The sequence below is a fragment of the Tamandua tetradactyla genome, chromosome 3, assembly GCF_023851605.1.
Source record: "Tamandua tetradactyla isolate mTamTet1 chromosome 3, mTamTet1.pri, whole genome shotgun sequence".
Taxonomy (NCBI): domain Eukaryota; kingdom Metazoa; phylum Chordata; class Mammalia; order Pilosa; family Myrmecophagidae; genus Tamandua; species Tamandua tetradactyla.
This window is the reverse complement of record NC_135329.1, coordinates 47515073-47538861: the sequence shown is the minus strand read 5'-3', so window position 1 is coordinate 47538861 and position 23789 is coordinate 47515073. Positions and strand designations below refer to the sequence as shown.

Sequence of the window (23789 nt, the reverse complement as noted above, 5' to 3'; positions counted from 1 at the left end):
GCCTTTTCTTCTTTTCTGATATAGGCATTTAGAGCAATAAATTTCCCTCTTAGCACTGCCTTTGCTGTGTCCCATAAGTTTTGATATGTTGTGTTTTCATTTTCATTCGCCTCGAGGTATTTGCTAATTTCTCTAGCAATTTCTTCTTTGACCCACTCGTTGTTTAGGAGTGTGTTGTTGAGCCTCCATGTATTTGTGAATTTTCTGGCACTCTGCCTATTATTGATTTCCAACATCATTCCTTTATGGTCCGAGAAAGTGTTGTGTAAGATTTCAATCTTTTTAAATTTGTTAAGACTTGCTTTGTGACCCAGCATATGGTCTATTTTTGAGAATGATCCATGAGCACTTGAGAAAAAGGTGTATCCTGCTGTTGTGGGATGTAATGTCCTATAAATGTCTATTAAGTCTAGTTCATTTATAGTAATATTCAGATTCTCTATTTCTTTGTTGATCTTCTGTCTAGATGTTCTGTCCCTTGATGAGAGTGGTGAGTTGAAGTCTCCAACTATTATAGTATATGAGTCTATTTCCCTTTTCAGTGTTTGCAGTGTATTCCTCACGTATTTTGGGGCATTCTGGTTCGGTGCGTAAATATTTATGATTGTTATGTCTTCTTGTTTAATTGTTCCTTTTATTAGTATATAGTGTCCTTCTTTGTCTCTTTTAACTGCTTTACATTTGAAGTCTAATTTTTTGGATATTAGTATAGCCACTCCTGCTCTTTTCTGGTTGTTATTTGCATGAAATATCTTTTCCCAACCTTTCACTTTCAACCTATGTTTATCGTTTCCTGTAGACAGCATATAGAAGGATCCTGTTTTTTAATCCATTCTGCCAATCTATGTCTTTTGATTGGGGAATTCAGTCCATTGACATTTAGTGTTATTACTGTTTGGATAATATTTTCCTCTAACATTTTGCCTTTTGTATTATATATATCATATCTGATTTTCCTTCTTTCTACACTCTTTTCCATATCTCTCTCTTCTGCCTTTTTGTATCTGACTCTAATGCTCCCTTTAGTATTTCTTGCAGAGCTGGTCTCTTGGTCACGAATTCTTTCAGTGACTTTTTGTCTGAGAATGTTTTAATTTCTCCCTCATTTTTGAAGGATAATTTTGCTGGATATAGGAGTCTTGGTTGGCAGTTTTTCTCTTTTAGTATTTTAAATATATCATCCCACTGTCTTCTAGCTTCCATGGTTTCTGCTGAGAAATCTACACATAGTCTTATTGGGTTTCCCTTGTATGTGATGGATTGTTTTTCTCTTGCTGCTTTCAAGATCCTCTCTTTCTCATTGACCTCTGACATTCTAACTAGTAAGTGTCTTGGAGAACGCCTGTTTGGGTCTAATCTCTTTGGGGTGCGCTGCACTTCTTGGATCTGTAAATTTAGGTCTTTCATAAGAGTTGGGAAATTTTCAGTGAAAATTTCTTCCATTAGTTTTTCTCTCCTTTTCCCTTCTCTTCTCCTTCTGGGACACCCACAACACGTATATTTGTGCGGTTCATATTGTCCTTGAGTTCCCTGATACCCTGTTCAAATTTCTCCATTCTTTTCCCTATAGTTTCTGTTTCTTTTTGGAATTCAAATGTTCCATCCTCCAAATCACTAATTCTATCTTCTGTCTCTTTAAATCTATCATTGTAACTATCCATTATTTTTTCTATGTTTGCTACTTTATCCTTCACTTCCATAAGTTCTGCGATTTGTTTTTTCAGTTTTTCTATTTCTTCTTTATGTTCAGCCCATGTCCTCTTCATGTCCTCCCTCAATTTATCGATTTCATTTTTGAAGAGGTTTTCCATTTCTGTTCGTATATTCAGGATTAGTTGTCTCAGCTCTTGTGTCTCATTTGAGCTATTGGTTTGTTCCTTTGACTGGGCCATATTCTCAATCTTTTGAGCGTGGACAGTTATCTTCTGCTGCTGGCGTCTGGGCATTTATTCAGATTTCTCTGGGTGTTGGACCCAGCAAGGTTGTAAGATTTTTCTGTGAAATCTCTGGGATCTGTTTTTCTTATCTTGCCCAGTACATGGCGCACGTGGCACACGTTTGTCTCAAGTGTTTGGAATGGGTCTCCCCCAGTCACCGATCTCCGTGGCCTGGGGCTTTCGGATCCAAATCTCTCCGTTGGTTCAGGGGCCGCGCGTGGTGGGGGCGTCAGCTGCCACGGCTTGAGGGGACCCTGTGGCTGGTTGCGGGCCGCAGCGGGCCTGGGGGATTCCCCACCGGACCAGGAAGCCTCCCGTGGGGGGGGGGGCTTCCGCGGCTTGGATAGCCCTCCTATCTGAGACTCGTATCCGCGGACTTGAAGCAGAGACTCGAAGCCGCCTGCAAAAGAGGAGTGCCACCTGCCTCGGCTTGGGAAACTTGCTTCTCCAATACTCTCAGCCGGCCCGGAAAGGGGGGAGGGAGTAGCTCGGACCACCGCAGCTGCCGCTGATTGGGAGATCGCACGCCGCTCGGGGGTCTCACTGCAGCCGAGTCTCGCAGTCAGTCTAGCCAGCCCAGACTTTGGATAGCCCTCTGATCCGGGACTCGTAGCCGCGGACTTAACGCCGAGACTCGAAGCCGCCCGCAAAAGAAGGGCGCCGCCTGCCTCGGCTTGGGGAACTTACTTCTCCGATACTCTCAGCCGGCCCGGGAAGGAGGGAGGGATTAGCTCGAACCGCCGCAGCTGCGGCCGCTCGGGGGTCTCGCCGCAGCCAAGACTCGGAATCAGACTTGCCAGCTCAGACTTTGGATAGCCCTCTGATCCGAGACTTGTAGTCGCGGACTCGAAGCCGCCCGCAAAAGTGTGGCGCCGGCCGCCTTGGCTGGGAAGCTTGTCTCTCCGAGTCTCTCAGCCAGCCCCGGAAGGAGGGAGGGATTAGCTCGGACCGCCGCAGCTGCGGCTGCTCGGGAAATCGCCCGCCGCTCGGGGATCTCACTCACCGCAGCTGAGTTTCGCAGTCAGACTAGCCAGCCCAGACTTGGTTACGCTGTGTGTCCATTCCCTGCTGTAGCCCCGGGAGTTGTTTTGTACTGTTTCTGTTCACCTATTAGTTGATTTGGAGTCGGAGGAACTAAGACGCATGTACCTTACTAAGACGCCATCCTACACATCACTTTTAAATGTGAATATCTTTTATTTGTTTTTGTGGCCTAAAAGGAAAAGTTTTTTTTTTCTTGCTCCACCTAGAACCTGCAGTAAAGGGTTGAATAGAAGTGGTGAAAGTGGGCATCCTTGTTTTGTTTCTGATCTTTGGGGGAAGAATTCAGCCTTCACAATTGTGTGATGTTAGCTGTGGGTTTTTCCCTTTATCCAACTGAGAAATTATGTCCTTCATCCAACTAAGGAATCTTCCTCCTTCTCCTAGTTGAGTGTTTTTATCATGAGTGTTGCATTTTGTCAAATGCTTTTTCCTCCTTTTTAAAGATGATCATGTGGCATTTTTTCATCTTTATATCACTAATATAGTGTATTACATTTATTGATTTTTGTTTCAACCAAATTTGCATTCCTGAAATAAATCCTTCTTGTCATGGTGTATCATCTTTTTGATATGTGTTTGGTTTTGGTCTGTTAGTATTTTCTTGAGGATATTTTGCATTTATAATCACAAGATATATTGGTCTGCAGTTTTATTTCTTGTAATATTTTTGTCTGGATTTTATATGAGGGTAATACTAGCTCCTTAGAATTAATTGGGAAGTGTTCCTTCATCATCTATGCTTTTTGGAGATAGTTTGTGAAGGTTCGGTATTTTTCTTTTTTAAATATTTGGTAGAATTTACCAGGACTTCAGTAAGGTCGATAGTAACATCCCCTTTTCATTCCTGATTTTAATAATTTGATCCTTCTCTCTTTATTTCTTGGTCAGTTTAGCTAATAGTTTGTCTTTTCAAAAAGAAACTTTTAATTTCATTGATTCCCTTTATTGTGTTTCTACTGTCTATTTCACTTTTTTCCACTTTAATTTTTATTCTTTCCTTTTTTTCTTGCTTGCTTTGGGTATAGTTTGCTCTTCTTTTTCTAGTTTCTTAAGGTGGTGTGGTAGTTAGATTCAGGTGTCAACTTGGCTAGGTGAAGGTACTTAGTTCTATTGCTGTGGACATGAGCCAATGGCATGTGAACCTCATCTGTTGTTGATTGCATCTGCGGTTGGCTAGGAGGTGTGCCTGCTGCAATGAATAATGTTTGATTTAATTGGCTGGTGCTTAAATGAGAAACTCAATGTAGCACAGCTCAAGCAGCTCAGCATATCTTATCTCAGCACTTGCAGCTCAGCCCAGGCCTTTGGAGATGCAGAAAGAAATCTCTCCTAATTATAATTAGGAATTATCCTAATGCAGAAAGAAATCCTAGTTGGAACCCAGAGGCCTGGAGAGAAGTCCAGCAGAGATCATCCTGTGCCTTCCCACGTAAGAAAGAACCTCAGTTGAAAGTTAGCAGCCTTTCCTCTGAAGAACTAATGAAATAAATCCCTTTTTATTAAAAGCCAATCCGTCTCTGGTATGTTGCATTCCGGCAGCTAGCAAACTAGAACAGGTGGACATTTAGGTTATTGATTTGAGATAGTTCTTGATTATTAAGATAGGCATTTACAGCTCTAAATTTCCCTTGATAGACTGCTTTAGCTGCATCCCATAAATTTTGTATTTTGTGTTTTCATTGTCATTGAACTCCAAGTTTATTTTAATTTCCTTTGTGATTTATCTTTTCATTACTGATTAGTTAGTAGAGAGTTGTTTATTTTTGTGTATTAGCAAATTTCCCTCGATTCGTTTCTAATTTCATCCCATTGCGGTCAAAGAATATGCATTGTATGATTTCAGTCCTTTAAAATTTATTATCTCTTTTTTCATTATAAAATATTCTATTTTATGTCTTGTAAACATTTTTTGTCTTAAAGTCTGTTTTGTTCAATATTAGTATAGCCATTCCTACTCTCTTTTGGCTACTGTTTGTATGGAATATTTTTTTCCCCATCCTTTCATTTTCAACCAATTTGTGTCTTTGGATTTAAAGTTAGTCTCTTTAGACAGTATATCAATGAATCATGTTTCTTTATCCATTCTGCCAGTTTCTACCTTTTTACTGGGGCATTTAGTCCATTCATGAGTAAGGTGATTATTGGTAAAGTAAGATTTATGTCTATTTGACTTTGTCTTTTTTCTTCTAATTCTGGATTCCTGCGTTCTTTTTGGTAAATAGATATTTTCCAGTTTATCTTTTAAACTCCTTTGTTGTTTCTTTTTTTTTTTTCTCAGTGATTGCCCTGGGAATTATAATGAAGAATTATCCTAAAAGAATATAGTCTAGATTAACACTAACAACTTCAGAAGTAAATAAGAGCTTTGTTCCAATGTACTTCCATTCTTCCCCACTCCTTTGTAGTATTATTGTCCTGCATTCACATCTTTATACAGTATAAGTGCATTAACACAATTTTATACTTATTGTTTTATACAGCTGATTTTTAAAATAAATAGAAGGAAGCTGCATAAACAAAAATACTTTCATACTATCTTTCACAATAACTATGTAGTTATCTCCACCTATCCCCTTTACTTCTTCGTGTGGATTTGTGTTACCCTCTAATATTCTTTCATTTGATCTCAAAAGACTCCCTTTAGTGTTTCTCATAGGGCAGGTTAGCTAGCGACACATTCTCTTGGCTTTTGTTAATCTGGGAATGTCTTAGTCTTTCTTTTGTTTTTCCAAATTTCTTTTTTAAAGTGTTTGATTTGGTACACATTTTATTTTGGAATTTTAAGCATATGGGAATCTCAGGATGAAGTTTTAAAGATAAAGAATGATATCCACATTCACATACTTGTATTTTGTTGAGTATGAAAATGGTGCTGCCCAAAATTTATTTATGTTTTCTATAATAAATCTTGCATGCTGATTTCTTCTCTTTACCTGATATTGCAACAACCCTTGCATGTATTTTGGTTAGTTTGCTCATTGTGGTAGACAGTGTTACTGTTCACCAGTACTCAGTGTCCTCTCTGGGAGAGGGTTATGCCTTCACACTCTGTTCCAGTTTGCTAGGTGCTGAAATGCAATATACCAGAAATGAAACGGCTTTTAAAAAGGGGAATTTAATAAGTTGCTAGTTTACAGTTCTAAGGCTGAGAAAATGTCCCAGTTAAAACAAGTCTATAGAAATGTGCAATTTAAGGCATCCAGGGAAAGATACCTTGGTTCAGGAAAGCTGATGACGTTCAACATTTCTCTCTCAGCTGGAAGGGCACATGGCGAACATGGCGGCATCTGTTGGTTTTCTTGTGGCTCTCCAAAAGGGACTCTCTCCCAAACATTTCCTCTTTTAAAGGATTCCAGTAAGCAACTCCACCTTCAATGGGTAGAGACACACCTCCATGGAAATCATCTAATCAAAAGTTACCACCTACAGTTGGGTGGGTCACATCTCCATGGGAACAATCAAAATGTTCCCACCCAGCAATACTGAATGAGGATTAAAGGACATGGCTTTTCTGGTGTCCAACACAGATTCAAACTGGCCACATCCCTAATGTCAGACTTGGCTATGCGACTTGTTTATAAAAATGTGAGCAGAAGTGACTTGTTTAAGGACCCAGGCGTGCTTCACCCCACTCTCTACTCCCTCTGCCACTGCATTTAATGATACTGTGGTTGCAGCCCTAGAGAAAGGGTAAAAATGAAACTGAGCAGAGATCTTAGGCAACCTGCAAGGTGAAGGAGAGATAAACGTTTATTGTTGCAATCTGCTAAGATTTTGGTTGTTAGTTTCGCAGCATAATCTAGCATTTCCTGTCTGATATATTCATTTTTGAAAGAGAGAAAGTATATTGAGCTTTGGCAGGCACCTCACAACAATGTGTTGTGGATTTTCCTTGGACATGTCCAAATTTGTCCCAGCTCTTATACTAAGGGTCTGATAGGTGTAAATGTCATTACTTATTAAATAAGTCGAGTACTGGGGTTAAGGTAATGATTTGTAGAGTCAAACCAACCAGGGTTCAAGTTTCACTTACAAGCAGTGTGGTTTTAATCTGTGTAAGCCCCTGTGACTAAAGTGTCAGCACTAGGCCTGGGCCCTGCACACATTTGCTTGTGAAGATGGCCATGATTCTGCATCCATTCTCATTGTACATTTCCTTAGATGTTAGTGAAATAAGATAAAGTGGAATGTGAATACTAGGATCTGGCTATCTCTCTTGTTTTCTGAGAAACCCTTTTCAGTGTGATTGTCACTGGCCTGGGAGAGTTGTGAATTGGCATGCACACCCTGGGCCTGTTTGACTCAGACAATATAAAAGTCCTGTGGGAAAGCAAGCCTATGTCTTCTCTGTGTCAAAGTGACTCATGAATACCTTGGAACTCATTTGGAGCAGCTGAACACATTCCATATGGAGTGATTCTTGGGTCTCCCAGTCAGATGAAGGTGCTGTGCATGCTGTGTTTCATATCTGAAGTTTGATTGACTATCGCTGGTGGCATTACACGCTTGTATTAGTCAGGGTTCTCGACAGAAACAGAACCGAAACACAATCTCTAAATATGAGATTTTATAAAATTGTCTCACGCAACTATGGAGATGCCAAGTCCAAATTCTGTAGGGCTGGCTGCAAGCTGGGAACTCTGATGAAGGTTTTCAATCAGTACTCCAGTAGAAGCTGGCTGGATGAAGTAGAGAAATTCATGCAGTAGAAAATTCTTTCTTCTGACTGCTGAAATCATCATTTCTCCTTAAAGCCTTCAACTGATCAGATGAAGCATCTCTCATTGTTGAAGGCAATCTCCTCAAGTTGATGGTAGATGTAATCAGCCGTGAATGCTGATTAACTTACTGATGATTTAAATCCATGAAATGTTCTTGGAGTAACAGGCCAGTGCTTGCTTGACCAAACAACTGGGCATCATTACCTGGCCAAGTCGGCACATGAACCTAACCATCATGACCCTCAGTTTCTTCATCAGTAAGATTGCAGAATCTTGGTACTGATTTCCTAAAAACGTTTGTGAGATAATGTAAATCATTTAGTACCATGACTGGGTCTAGAGTGGATGTTCCATACATGTTAGCAATCATTATCCATTAGGATTATCATTATTAAAATATGACTACTGCTAATAATGCTATTACTAGTGCCACCTCTATGACTATTACTAACAATCAACTTGAGGGGAGTAGGGAATGAATAGGACTTGTGAGCAACCCAAGGAGAGGCATTTTCCTTCTGCATGCTTTTTTCTGCAGACCAGAAAAGGTCTGGTCTTTCATTCCAGCTTTCTGTGTGGCCGACCCTTTAAGACAGGCAAACTCTGTTTTTTGTTTCTGGACTTTTTCTTCTAACCACGAACCTACTGAGTATCATTGGCTTTCTGTTTATTATTATTTTATTGCTCTTGGGCCTCTTAATTGAGTGCCACTTTTCTGAGTGCTACTGCTCTGCAGATATTATTTTCTTGTGTAATCTTAGCTTTTTTTTCCCAAGAGTTTCCAATTGCCTTTCATTTTTCTCCTTCATAGTTACTAAAATCTTGCCTTCATCATATTACTAAAATCTTCCATGTTCTTAATTATATAGTGAAATGTGGGGCATGGGTTATGGATTGGCTTTCTCAGTCCTTTCCAACCCGTTTTGGACAAAGAGATTGGACAGTGAGAAGTGCAATGATTTAGTTCCTGCAAATCAGGCCATTCACTCACATGAAACTTTGGTATGGAATTTGTTTATAGAAAGAAGCAAGATTTCGGGTGCCTCTTTTACTGGTGTAGACTATGACAGAAGTAGCAGAGTTCTGGAGCCAGCCATTGGCTTGCTGATTTGGCAGGCATCTTCACAGTTTGGCAGCATTTTGATTGCGGTGGAGGCAGGGTAATTCTGGAATAGGTTAGGTTGCTTTCTGACCTATGACAGTCACTGTCTTCTTTAGGTTTCACGTCTGTGGTAAAGTTTTGGGGTCATTCCTGGAAACCTATTTTAAAATATCTGTTTCTCCAGCCTACCTAGGGATTGTATTAGCAATTTACATCTTTTAAAAGTCTCTTTTTATTTATCTAGCTAGAGTAGATTTTGTTGAATGCAATTAAGGACGCTGACCAGTTCAGAATCCATTTTTTTTTCTTGAAAATATTATTCATGAAGCCTTGTAACTTCCTCCTTTAATTGGATTTAATTTGTTAATTACATATTGTTTGCGATATATTCTTGGGTTATCATACTTTTTCATGGATCCTATATCTTGACTTTCTTGAATTGTAGTTTTAATTTATTAGAATACATTTTTAAATAATTTTTTTTTTGCAGGAAGGGAGGGTGGGTGCGGGGCTTTCAGATGCTCTAACTGATTGGAGAAAAAAAGTCTCTATTTTGTCCTCATACTTTATTTGTAGTTTGCGTAGAGAATTATAGGTTCAAAATAATTTTCTAAATAATCCATTGTCTTCCAGGATCCATTGTTCTTGGTTGAAAAACCTGATTCCAGTATGATTCATGTTCTTTTGTAGGTATCTGTTTGTTTCTTTCTGGAACCCTTAGGTCATTGTACTTTCAGATTATGGAAATATTTAGTGTAAGTTTTGAATAGAATATTCAATAGAAAATACTTTCAAATGATTCAAAAATTAAGAATAAAAAGGTACATTAAAAAGCATACAGTCAGCTTCTCTACCCATTGACAGTAAACCTGATTGTTAGTTTTTCATGAATCTTTCCAGAATGCCTCTGTGCGTCTATAAGCAAATATACCGCATACAAGCACATGTACATATTTTCACTCATATATTATGTAACAAACACACATGGATACTATTCTGCATGTGGCTTTTTATATATATCTTGGTGATATTTTATATTAAGGTTTTTCATTATTTTTTAGCTACATAGTGCTTCTATTTATAGACATTTTATTCTTAGGCATTTTATCCTTGAAGTACTGAAATTTCACCCCAGGGTTTATAGGGGTATGGGCATTTCTTTCTACTACATTCAGGTAACTTGTAGACTCAATTTAAAGTTGAATATTTTTCTTCAACCACTTGACAATTTTGTCCTACTATTAGGAAATACCTTCACCACTTCTTATTTTTGTTTTCTCTTCATTGTAACTCATATTGAAAATATTCTGGATGAAGCCATTGTGTCCGTACTTGTTTCTCAGGTTGTTCATATCTTTTTCTTTTTGTTTTATGTTTTGAGTTTTTCCTCAGCTCTGTCTTCTGGAAAATTAATTTGGTCCTCAGCCAAATTAATTTTATTTTTTTATTTTTCAGCCTTTCTATTGAGTTTTTAACTTTTGTGCTTACATTTTCCTTTTTTTAATTGTTCAATGGATGCAATACTATATTGAATTGTTCTTATTAATGAACTGTTTTGAAAAGTTGTCTTCTGTGGCCTGAATCATCCATTTTTCTCCTGGGGAAATTTGTTTATCCTGGCTTTTGTCTTTCATACTGTTGATTTCCTTCAAATATCTGATAACACTTAATTATGTTTTTCTATTTATAAGTGAAAAAACTAGATTGCCTAATACAGAGAGCTTTCATGGGTTTCTTCCATACTTTTCAATGTCTACTTCTCCAACAGGTTTCTCCTTTGAATGGGAGGGTTGGTAGTCTCTATGTAAAGAATGAGGTTCATTGATTAACAAACTGGGTGTATTGAGAGGGTGTGGTAAAGGCAAGCAGATTGGCAGATGGGAGTACCCTGCATAAGTTCAGGCTATATCCTGGTATATTTAAAAATATTTTCCTCCTGGACAGAATTTCTTTTCTCCCTATAGTTTCCTTCTTAATGTTTCTTTCACTTATCTTCCTGTATAGTTGGTTTGATTTCAATTGCTCTTTGGTTTTTCCCCCTGGAGGCCAATGCCATTGCTTCCAGTGGCAGGTGGGAAGGATTAGTTTAAAGATTCCATAGATGTCCTTTCATTTAATGGCCCTAATTACAACCCAACAGTCTAATCTAGCTCACGGTACCAGGTACCAACCAGGAGCCTCTGCTGCTCTCATGGGGACAGTGACTTTCACCGTCAGGGCAGTTTCTCTCAGCTATGGTCTGAGCCAGTGCTTCGTCTTTTCTATCAATTCAATCTCATCTGCTTTTTGTCTCCCAGAAATCCATCAAAATATCTGATCTGCTTATGACTTCAGTTGTCATGGTGAATTCTTATTGTTACTGCAATAGCATTTTGGGCGGGATGGGGAAAATGCATATGACAATTCCACCATTTTGAAAAGTGAACTCAGTGTGGCAAGGGATATTGGGAGAGACAGAGGGAAATAACCATTTGGAGAATAGAGAAGTCTTTGGACTTGGAGGTAGTTAAGACTGGTGAGTAGCCACTCAACAGACTGAGGCATTCTACGTGAGGAAAGTAAGTTAGAGGACCCTGCAGGAGGGGAAGAAAGGATCCAAAGATAAATTCCATCTACTCTATTGGTCCAGAATGAGTTGCTGATAATGGTTAACTTTCTTCCTTGTTTCTTGTCTCTTTAAGTTCTAACTGTACATTATGAAGATTTTTGCTTCAATGAAATAATTCCTCTGCTTAATTGGTAAAATACATTATTTTATGTGAACCAACATGGGCTTTTGCATCTTCCTCTGAAAATATGGAACGTAAATTAGTTAATTATTGTTTTCGACATGCTATTCAGGGTTTTGGTTTATAACTTAATTGTACTACTTTAGGTAAGTTCCAATTTTTAACCGGATCCATTTGAATAAATGTTAGGTCTCTCTCAGTATTAGCCAAACGAAGATTAAAAAGTAAGCCGAGAGTTTAGTAGCTTTGTAACAATAGCATAAAATGTGGAATAATGAACTGTAAATGTGTCTAATTACATAAATAATGCATTTGTGTAATTGTCAAGTAAGGGGTGTGCTAATGAATCAATTATTTTTAATTGTAGGATGCTTGATTGTTTCAGAAATATAATTGATTGTAATCAAGAATCAATTAAATGTTGATAGTAATTATGTTTATTAAGTTTAAATACATGACATCATTACACTGTAACTGCTTCAGGAAGAAGAAACTAGAATGAGGTTATCGTAAGTGAAGGAGAAATAGCTCATATTTATGCCAACAGTGTGGCAGTGGTAGGAAGGCACAATAATGAAGTGAAAAAAAAAAAGAAACATATTTTTCGAGGCTTATCAGTTAAGGCTGATGAAGGCAAACTTCTCCAGCTGTGAGCTCATCATGTCTCTGAAGCTAAACTGAAGCGGTTTTAGCCTTTAGTGGCTGTCTGGATTATAGACTTTTAAGATAAAAATTACAGGTGCTCTGTAGGAGGTTTGTGGCCAGGTCCTCACGGAACAATTGTTTTGGTGAAAACTGTGTTGCTGAGATTCTCTGATTATTTAGGCCCTTTTGAAGTGTGCATCTGACACCTGTCTTAGGCATACTGCTTTGCCCAAGTTGATTTGAGACCACTTGACTCTGCTAAATTCCCTGAGGTTGTCTAAATGTTAAAGAAATGAATGCTGTTGTGTGGAATATATTGCAGCTATATGTCCAGTAATTGTAAAATATTAACCTGTAAGCATCTCTGGAGTTAGCATTGTGTCTCCTTCACCTTGGTATTCTATGTATCTGCTACCTTGTATGTACTTAACAAAGGTTAAATGAATAAATTAAATACTTGGTCATGGATCATTAGCTAGTTAAACTATTGTTCCTAAGTGGCTGCAACCTAAAAGGCTCAATCTAATGGTTGTTGATTTAACCATACTCTCCCACTCGTTTATCCATTCATTTATACAATAACTATTTATTGAATACCTGATCTGTGCCAAGAACTGTCTGAGAAGTTTAGGACACATTGGTGTTCTAGTTTGCTAAGCTGTTGAAAGCAGCTACCGTAAAATGTGTTGGCTTTAACTATGGCACTTTATTAGCTTACAAGTTTTCAGTTTTGAGGCTGAGAAAAATGTCCAAATCAAGGTATCATCAGGCAGTGCTTTCTCTCTAAAGACTGGCTGCCAGCGATCCTAAACTCCTCTGTCATATGGCAAGACACATGGTAGTGTCTGCTGGTCTCTTCCTTCTCTTACAGGTTTCCTTGCTTTCAGCTTCTTGCTTTCTTGGTTTTCTCTTTGATTTTCATTCTCTTATAAAGGACTTCTGTAAAAGGGTTAAGACCCATGCGGAATGAGATGAGCCACATCTTCAATTAAGATCCTACTCACCAAAAGATTCTACTTACAATGGGTCCATTCCCGGAGGAATGAGTTAACTTTAAGACCCTACTTTTCTGGGGTACCTACAGTTTCAAACCATCACAATTGGTTAACAAGATAAGATAGTTCTTTCTCTCATTGAGCATATAGCAGATAAAGAAAAACAGGGAATTAAACAAGCAATTGTGATAGAATGTGACAAATGTTGGGGAGTGGTACTGGATGCTATGCAAGCATGGAAAAGGTACGCCTAACAAAATCCCAAGGGGCCTCTTACATGAGGAGAGAGTTAGACTGAAATCTGAGGAGTGAGCCAGGTGAAAAGAGGGCAGGAGTGTCCCAGGCAGAGGGACTAGCAGGTAACAATGGCCTGAGAGATTTGGTTTAAGCAATTGAAACAAATTTGGTTTTACTGGAAGGCTTTCACTGGCTACAACATGGAGAAAGGATTGGTAAGTACAAAAGAAGGGAACCATTTTGGAGGCTTAAAATTGCCACCTCTTAATAGCTAAATCCACTGGATAGTTTTCAGCCTTGATTGTGTTTGATTCCTGTGTTTCATTTTACCCAAGGGCCGTTACTCTTTCTTTTTTGAAATTCCTTCTTCCCTTAGTGTCTGTGACACATATCTTTCATAGATCTATTCTTTCTTCTGTTTTATCCCTGCTGCCCTGACCCAGTCCTCTTCTGTCTGACTTTCTAGCTTCATCTCCTTTGGTTTACCCCTCCGTGCAACACTCCACAGCGTTTTTCCTACTGTTCCCTGAAATATCCTCTGAGTCATTTTGTTCTTGTTGATCCTACCTGGACTCTGCCTTCCTACCCTGTTTCCTTGCTCCTTCCTTGGGAGATGCTCCTTCCACTTCAAGTAACTGCTTCAAGATCTCCCTTTCTGTGTAGTTTTTCCTGAATACTCCCTGTGCCCATAAAGCAGTTTTTCCATATTTTTTTGTATTACTATAATTGTGTTGTTGCTTGAATGAGCCTGATACTCCTCTAGAAGAGCTGCTATAATTATTATTATTATATTGGGGGGTGTATGATCCAGGAATCGAACCTGAGTCTCCTGTATGGAAGGTGAGCATTCTACCGCTGAAACACCCATGCACCCACTATTATTTTTTTAATCCAGGTAAACATAAAAACAGTGAACACTTACACAGTAACAAAAGTCAGGGTTCTCATAAATTCATTTAATCCTCCCAACAATCCAGTGAGGATGGTCATATTATTATCCTTATTTTATAGATGAAGTAACTGAGGCACAGGGAGGTTATGTGATAACTTTGCTAATAAATGGCAGAGCAGACATTGGAACCCAGGCAGTCTGATTTCAGAGCCTGTGCTCTTATCCATATAAGATAAGAGTTTTTTATATAAGTTTTTCCTACAAATGAGGCATGTAATGTGCTATATTTACCTATTCTTTCTCATACTCTTTCTCTATTATTGTTTTGTTTTCCCTAGAGTTAATAATTCCTATTCTTTCACTTACTTGTCTATGTACCTATGCCCCCAAATTATCCTCCTAATAGATTCAAACACAACCAATGGGCGTTGTTTTAGTTTCTCTCTTTCTTTCCTTTTTTTTTTTTTATGGGAAATTTCCTGAGGAGCTTGCATCCTTCCTTCTCTTAAAGATTGTTATATGGCTGTCTGAGTTTGTCTTCCCATCACACTGGGAGTTTCCTCTATCTTTTGCCTGTGTTGCATTCCTTTTTCTCACATTCCATAATTTTTGTTTTCTTGGTTCATTCCTTACCAATGATGAGCTCATTCTTCAGTGGCCTTATGAGTTAAGCTGCATGGGAGCTAAATGTTTTGAGCCCTTATCTTGCTTAAAAACTTGAATAAAACTTCATCCACATAGGCACAATTCTAGATTGGGTATCCTGTTTTCCTTTGGAATTTTAATGGAGTCACTTTATCTTCCAATTTCTAGGGTTGCTTTTGTGATATCTGTTGCCATTCTTTCTGTTCTTTTGTAATATGACCTTAATATTTTCTTCCCATGCTTTTTAGAAAAATTATGTAAAAAAATTGTTAAATATAGACATTGTGTCAGGTACTGTTCTAAGTCCCTTAGATGTATTAATCGAATATTCAAAATAATTCCACAAAGTAGATCATTTATTTAGATATAACTTGTCTAAGGATACATTGATGGTAACTGGTAGAGCTGGAAATTAAAGCCAGGAAGTATGAATACTTATCCCATCCTGGACAGTACCACACTGGTGTTGGGGATCAAATCATGCTCCCCACTGTTCAAGTTTGCTAGCTCCTGGAATGCAATATGCCAGAAATGGAATGGCTTTCAAAAAGGGGAATTTAATAAGTTGCAAGTTTACAGTTCTAAGGCCATGAAAATGTCCCAATTAAAGCAAGTCTATAAAAATGTCCAAATTAAGGCACCAACAAGAGGTTATCTTCACGCAAAACAGGTTAATAAAGTTCAGGGTTTCTCTTTCAACTGGAAAAGCACGTGATGATGTCTTCTAGCTTCCTCTCCAGGCCTCTTGCTTCATGAAGCTCTGCCAGGGGCATTCTCCTTCATCTCCAAAGGTCACTGGCAAGTGGACTCTGTCATTCTCATATGTCTGCTGCTCTCGTAATTCTCAAGCTTTCTCCAAAATGCTTCCTCTTTTAAAGGATTTCAGTAACCTAATCAAGACCCACCTGGAATAGGTGCAATCACATCTCCCTCTAATGAAAGATTTATACCCAGAGGTGGGTAATTCACATCTCCATGGAGATAACTTAATCAACTTTTCAACCTACATTATTGAATAGGGATTAAGAGAAATGGTTGCTCCCACAAGACTGATTAGGATTAAAACATGGCTTTTCTAGGGTATATAAATCCTTTCAAACCAGCACACTCACCAAAGGCATATTCTGGTCACAATCCCTGGTCCTGTGGGTATGAACCTACTTTTTAACTAGGAACTTTGAAGTAGTTATTGGATAAGGTGTGCCAAAGTGAATTAGGGTGGGTCTTAGTGAAATATGTCTGAATATTATAAGCAAAGGAAATTGGACACAAAAAGAAATGCCACTGTGGAAGCAAGAAGCTGAAGGTTAATGGAATCCAGAAGAGAAAAGAGACACTGCTGTGTGTATTGCCATATGATGGAAAAGCCAAGGAACCCCAAAGATGGCTGGCCAGTCAGAAAATTCTGACCCAGGAGGAAACAAGCCTTCTAGCTTCTGAAACTGTGAATCAGTAAATTCCTGTTCTTAAGCCAACCCACTTTATGGTATTTGCTTTAGTAGTCGAGAAACTAAAACAACTGGTATCTACTCTCTAACTTGTTATTCTGAACCTTCATAATGGTGTACTTTGAAGTGGCTATTTTTTATTCATTGCACTGGACACTGAATTAACACTATCTGGAAACACATAACCTACAATTATTGAAAAATTATTGTGTTATTTCTTTGATAATTTCTTCCTTTCTTTCTGGGTTCCTACTTTCTGCTGTTGGATCTCTTGAACTGATATCCTAATTTTCTTCTATTTCACTCCCATTTTTCTACCTTTTTGTTTCTCTTCTACTTTATAATCTAAACTTTAAAAAAACTTTTATTATTGTACTTGCAATTTCGAAGAGTTTTTACTTTTTCTTTGAGTGTTCTTTTTTCATAGCATGCTGCTCTTATTTTACAAATGCATTTTCTGTTCTTTTGTTTTTGAGCATATTAATTGTCATTTCTTTAAAAATATTTCTTATGCCCCTGTTCTTTCTTTCTGAGTCACTTTTTTGTTTGTTCTGGACATTTCGTTTTCACATTGGGGGCTTCCCTCAAATAATCTGGTGATACCTGGCTATTCTATTTCTATTTATGAGTGACTCATTAAAGCATGATTGGAAGCTTTGTGTACACAGGTAGGCTTTGTGCTAAGTGATGTGCTTTACTGTAGGATGTTGGGTTGAGGAGTCAGTGATTTTGTTATGGAAAGCCCAACTGACAGTAGCTGTATATCTTTTCCCTCAGGCTAGTTGGTTTCCTCACTGAAAAATTCTCCAGTCCTCTTGCCTGAATTGTAAATCCTGACATTAGCATTCTGGTAGTGAAGTGTGGAGGAAGGGAATGGTATCTGTCAGAATGCAGTCAGATCTTCCTCTCTTCTCTCTTGCAGCCCCTTCTTGAAAATTATAGTTTTAAAGCCATTAAGTGAACATGTAGAATGGTGCTGGGGAGGCTCAAGAAAGCTCAGGGCAGAGAAAAGAGAGTGTCCACTACAGAGAGGCAGCCCAGTTGCAGAGCTTTGTGGTATGAGCAGAATCATCTTTTATAAATACTTGACCTTTAGAATCAGATTGTGAGTGGTAGCAGCATGACAGTTGCTTCAAAAATTCAAGTAGTGATGACTGCTAAAAATCCTGGTGTAACTGTTATCTTTAGTCACTTGCTATATGTGTATGTTTGGGACTGTAAATGCCCCTAGAAAAACATATTGTTACATTTAATCCATTCTTATCCGTGGCTAAGAGAGTCCAAATAGAGTTAAGAGGCTATTTTGGAGGCTACTGTCATGGTAGCTTCAGCTAGATATCGCTAATTACCAGGATTTACCAAACCTCAACCAAAACCATTCCTGTCAACCCTAAAGAAGGGCCTTATCTGAGATTCTACAAAAGCTTCATGCATTCAGATTACTTTCCAGAATCCTACAACCTCCAGATGGGTTCCTAGGCCAGATGAGTCCTGAAACCCAGAGGGGCCAGCCTCTCCAGAACATCAACCAGTTCCATCCCTCTGGCCCATATTATTGATACCCCTTTCCAATATGAAAAAGTTAGAATGGGCATATCCCAAATATCCCTATAAAATTGGGAGAAGGATCAAAGGAGAAGGTGCAGTTATAATAGAGAAGATAGGATTTAACAAATGAATATGACCACTGAATCATTATATTGATGTTTCTTTTAGTCTCCAGTGTCTTGGAGCAGCTAGAAGGAAAAACGTGAAATTGTGGAACTGTATCCCATGCCAAACTCTGAAATCTGTTCTATAACTACTTGTTGCAATATTCATTGAAATTTATTGCTTTTTTGTATATATATATATTATAGTTCACAATGGAAAATGTTAAAAAAGTTTAATCCATTCCTATAGGTATGGACCCACTGCAGGTGAGACTTTTTGATAAGGCTACTTCAGTTAAGGTGCGACCCACCTCAACATGAATGGGTTTTATCCCTCTTATTCCTTTATAAGACAATGAAATTCAGACAGACAGAAACCCATGAAAGCAAGAAGCTGAAATCAAAACCTGGAAGAGGAAGGAGAGACTAGCAGATACCACCATGTTCCTTGCCATGTGGTAGAGGAGCCAGGGATCTCCAGCAGGAGGCCTTTAAGAAGAAAGCATTGCCTTGATGATGCCTTGACTTGGACATGCCCTCAACCTCAAAACTGTAGCTAATAAATTCCCATTGTGCAAGTTCACCCATTTCATGGTCTCTGCTTTAAGCAGCCTCTATAACTAAAACACTGTAGAACTCCAATGTGTCACACAGAATGTCATTATCCTCTTTGGATCTCAGTGTGCCTATCTGCAAAATAAGAAGCTGTACTGGAACACTGAAGTCCCCACCAACTCTGAAAATGTGGGACAGCATGAAAAGGGCAATTGTGTGTGTTGGTCTTATGCCCTGTCTATAATAACTACCACAGTGATTTCTAAGACTATCTTTGTAGTTCAGTGACTTCAAACCTTTTTTTCCTTCCTTCTTTAAAGAATAGTACTCTTTTCCCTTAGAGGGCAAAATTAAGACCACTGATCCATTCCCACTTTTATTCACCCCATCAGGCTGTGGGGTCTGTTGTAATCTCCAGTATGAGAAGTCTCTGCTTCACTTTTTATCTTACAACCTTTCTACGTGTAGTCCTGACAGGCCCTGCAGTGGGACAGGCCTGTAGAGACTTTATGTGACTTTTTGGATCATCTTCTCATCCACGGCTTAGACAGAGTTTGCTTGTCATAGCCCTCATGTCAAGGTTTAAAATTTTTTTTTTTTCCTAGCCCAGCTCCCCACTAGGCTCTGGGATCCTTGAGAGCAGGAGCCATGTGTTGGGACGATTGGTGGGAAGGGATTTGTGAAATAAATTAATTCCTGAAAATATGTTAGCTCAGTGTTTCCCAAGGTGGTCCAGAGACTACCAAAGAGCGAGTGCCTGTTAAAAATGCAAATTATTTGGCCCTGTGTCCAAACAAGTAAATCAGAATCTCAGCTGCATGGGGCCTGCATTTTGAATATTATTAAAATCCACTGATATTTGAGACCATCTGGTTTAGCTAGTAAAGGCTGCTCTTAGGCTGATTCACACCTGACTCCTTAGATTTCTGTGGGAAACATGATCTCTGTAGCCTCAAGCACCAAGCATGGTGTCAACACAGAATAGGATGGCAAATGAATGAATGAGAATATACTGACATAAACAAAGGCAAGGACACACATATGCATGTTTGCATGCAAGTATGCACACATACATGCACAAACTGACTGGATGTAGGGTAAAGCATAGGCAGAATGAAGTGGGGTTGGTCAGAAGAATGCTTCAAATCTTTGAAGGATTTCATTGGCATAATTTTCCTCCTGTTGCATATGTGTTCCAAGCACAGTCTTGGCACTAGGTGTCTGGAGAAAGTGGATATTTGAATTCATCATGGAATTGTAGGAGCTTTAAAATTTATTATTTGTTTTTTGATGAGTTTGTTCTCTGATCTAATTAACTTTTCACTAATTGGTGAAGGTAGTACTATTTTCCAGCTGTGCCTTCACCTTTGATTGGCTGTGTTTTTCCTTCCTTCCAAGCATGCTTGCTTGTATTGTCCAAGCTAGTAGAATTTAAGAATTCTACTTTTATTGATAATCATTCCACTTTTATTGATAATCTATTACCTGTTGCTTCTCCTGGTTTAATATAATACACATTTTTACTGAATGTGCTAGTCTGGGTCCTATTAAAGTTATTTGATATATAATCAGTTAATATTATAATAATTATAATAATTAATCATCTGAGTTCTTGTAGTTAATTAATTCATCATATGTTTCTGTATTTACTATCTCCCAGGCACTTGTTCAGTGCAGGATAACAAGAGGCCAATGATACATATCTTTATTCTGTTTTTAAAATTTTTTTAATGTTTGTGTGTGTGTGTGAAATATAACATATATACAAAGGAAACAATAAATTCCCAAGTACATTTTAACAAGTAGTTATAGAGCAGATTTTAAAGTTTGGTATGGGTTATAGTTCTATGATTTTTTTTTTCTTCTAGCTGCTCCAAGACACTGGTAACCCACAGAAATAACAATCTAATGATTCAGCAGTCATATTCATTTGTTAAAGCCTATCTTCTCTGTTATACTCCTCCTTCTCTTTAAATAACATATATACATAAAAGCAATAAATTTTAAAGTACAACAATTAGTTGTAGAACAGATTTCAGAGTTTGGTATGGGTTACAATTCCATAAAATACAATTTTATGTTTTTATTTTTAGCTGTTCTAAGGTATTGGAGGCTAAAAGAAATATCAGTATAATGATTTAGCAGTCATACTCATTTGTTAAACTCTACCTTCTCTGTATAGCTCCACCAGCAACTTTGATCTTTCTCCCACTCTTTAGGGGTATTTAGGCTATGCCCATTCTAACTTTTTCATGTTGGAAGGGGCTGTCAATAGTGTGGGATAGGGGGATGGAACTACTTGATGTTCTAGAAGGGCTGGTCCCTCTGCATTTCAGGACTTATCTATAAGACATAATCTTTATTCTTAAGGAACTCACAGTCTAGTTAAAAGAGAGATGGGAAAATATATCATGGAAAAATATGTTACGGTATTATAATGGATGTCTGAGCTGAGGCCCCAAGGAGAGAACACAAATTCATCCTGGGTTGGAGGCTGGGCTTAGTAAGACTTTGGGTTCTAAGTGGTGGTACAAGGACTGTCATGAAAGAAAAGTGGATTTGACTAATGGCAGGTAAATGTTCAAAGCAGAAGGAGTAACAGATATTACAGACCCTAGGCTCCTAGGAAAATATGAGATAATATCTGACTGTGGTATAAAGAGTCATGTTAGGGGTAGGATGGAGGGAAGCAGGAATGAAAATGACATGTCAAAGGGGATTAGAGAACAGACTCATTGCACAGAAGGTGTTTGATAATATGGCACTCTTCTGTATTCCCTGTGAAACAATAATGTCACGAGAGTTTAGGAAAAGGAAAAAATAGTATAATTTTTTCAAATTAATTAAAAAATTTTTTTAAACATAACAAACAAACACAAACATTCTTACCATATGATCATTCCATTCTACATATATAATCAATAATTCACAAGATCACCACTTGGTTGTATATTCATAATCATTATCATTTCTTAGAACATTTGTATCAATTCAGAAAAAGAAATAAAAAGAAAACAAAAAAATTCATACGTACCATACCCCTTACCCCTTCCTTTCATTGATCATTAGCATTTCAATCTACTAAATTTATGTTAACATTTGTCCCCCCTATTATTTATTTTTAATCCTTATGTTTTACTTATCTGTTGAAAAGGTAGATAAAAGGAACATCAGACACAAGGTTTTCACAATCACACAGTCACATTATGAAAACTATATCATTATACAATCATCTTCAAGAAATATGGCTACTGGAACACAGCTCTACATTTTCAGGCAGTTCCCTCCAGCCTCTCCATTACATCTTGACTAACAAGGTAATATCTATTTAGTGCATAAGAATAACCTCCAGGATAACCTCTCGACTCAGTTTGGACTCTCTCAGCCATTGACACTTTATTTTGTCTCATTTCTCTCTTTCCCCTTTTGGTCAAGAATGTTTTCTCAATCCCTTGATGCTGAGTTCCAGCTCATTCTAAGATTTCTGTCCCATGTTGCCAGGAAGGTCCACACCCTGGGAGTCATATCCCACATAGAGAAGGGGAGCGTCGTGAGTTTTCTTGTTGTGTTGACAGAGAGAGAGAGAGGCCACATCTGAGCAACAAAAGAGGTTCTCTTGGGGGTGATTCTTAGGCTGAATTTTAAGTAGGCTTAGTCTATCCTTTGTGGAGTTAAGTTTCATATGAACAAACCCCAAGATTGGGGGCTCAATCTATTGCTTTGGTTGTCCTCACTGCTTGTGAGAATATCAAGAATTTTCCACTTGGGGAAGTTGAATTTTCCCCCTTTCTCACCATTCCCCCAAGGGGACTTTGCAAATACATTTTTTTTTCTTATTTAATTTTTTCTTGTATTTTTTAAAGAAGATACTCCATTTGTAAATTCAAATTTGGGTGACCATTTTTAGTCTTTTTGCTCAATATTTTGAACATTTCCATTATCTTCTTTTTGTAGAGCCTGTTAGCTTCTTCTCTCTCTTGTTTTCTTCTCTCAAATTCTTGTTTCTTAGCAGTACACTTAGCTTGTACCTGTTCATACTCTTCTGGTGCTTTTTGATTTGATGATTTCTTTTTATTTTTCTTTGAAGTAGCAATGGAATACTTTTGAAAACGTCTTTCCATTAGTTTTGGTGACATTCTTCTCTTCTGTTTCTTTTTAACTGCTCTTTACTGTTTTGCTACTTTGGCTGGCTGGTAGAGGCTGGTCAATGTTACATTGTTCTTCAGATACAGCCAGATCAATGCTACATTGTCCTGGCAAAGGTTGTTCAACTTGTTTTTCAGAGGAAGTTTGGTCAACTTTTTAAAGTTGCTTTCTAAGTCTTTCCTCTTCAGCCAAATAGAGATGTTTCAGATGATCAGGATATTGATCTGTGAACTGGGATTCTTGTGAGGTCTGAGCCTTTTTGTCTTTGACAGTAACTTCTTGTAATTTTGCCGAATCTTCAGTTTTCTTTGAAAAGCAAAGCCTTGCCCCTCATGGACACTCCCAGCATGGACCTTCAGATGTTTAGGATGCCACTTCTTCTGTTTCACATTCTTATTCCTGAACCCAACTGGAGAAAATCCTTTTTAACATGACCCAAAACTCCCAGCTTCCCGCATTGCTGCCGGCCTCACTGGCGCCATTACAGACCACTCACTTTCTGCAAATACATTTTTATTCACTGTTCAAATCACTCTGGGATTTATCAGGGCATCACTCTGGACAAACCTGCAAAATTTCATGCCCTACCCAAGGTTCCATGTACTTATGTTGTTCAGTTAAGCTGTTGTATTAGTTAGGATTCTCTAGAGAAACAGAATCAACAGGGAACACTCACAAATATAAAATTTATAGAAGTGTCTCACGTGACCGCAGGAATGAAGAGTCCAAAATCTGCAGGGCAGACTTTGAAGCTGACGACTCCGATGGAGGGTCTGGATGAACTCCACAGGAGAGGCTCGCCAGCCGAAGCAGGAATAGAATCTGTCTTTTCTGAATCCTCCTTAAAAGGCTTCCCATGATTAGATTAAGCATCACTCATTGGAGAAGACACTTCCCTTTGACTGATTACAAATGGAATCAGCTGTGGATGCAGCTGACATGATCATGATCTAATTCTATGAAATGTCCTCATTGCAACAGACAGGCCAGCACTTGCTGGTACCAGACAAACAGGTACCACAACTTGGCCAAGTTGACACA

At 38.2% G+C, this 23789-nt stretch overlaps 1 pseudogene; it reads right to left on the bottom strand.

Moving 5' to 3' along the window:
* Window positions 1-22435: 22435 nt before the first annotated feature.
* LOC143675549 (thyroid transcription factor 1-associated protein 26 pseudogene) lies at window positions 22436-23230 on the bottom strand (annotated as a pseudogene).
* Window positions 23231-23789: the final 559 nt, after the last annotated feature.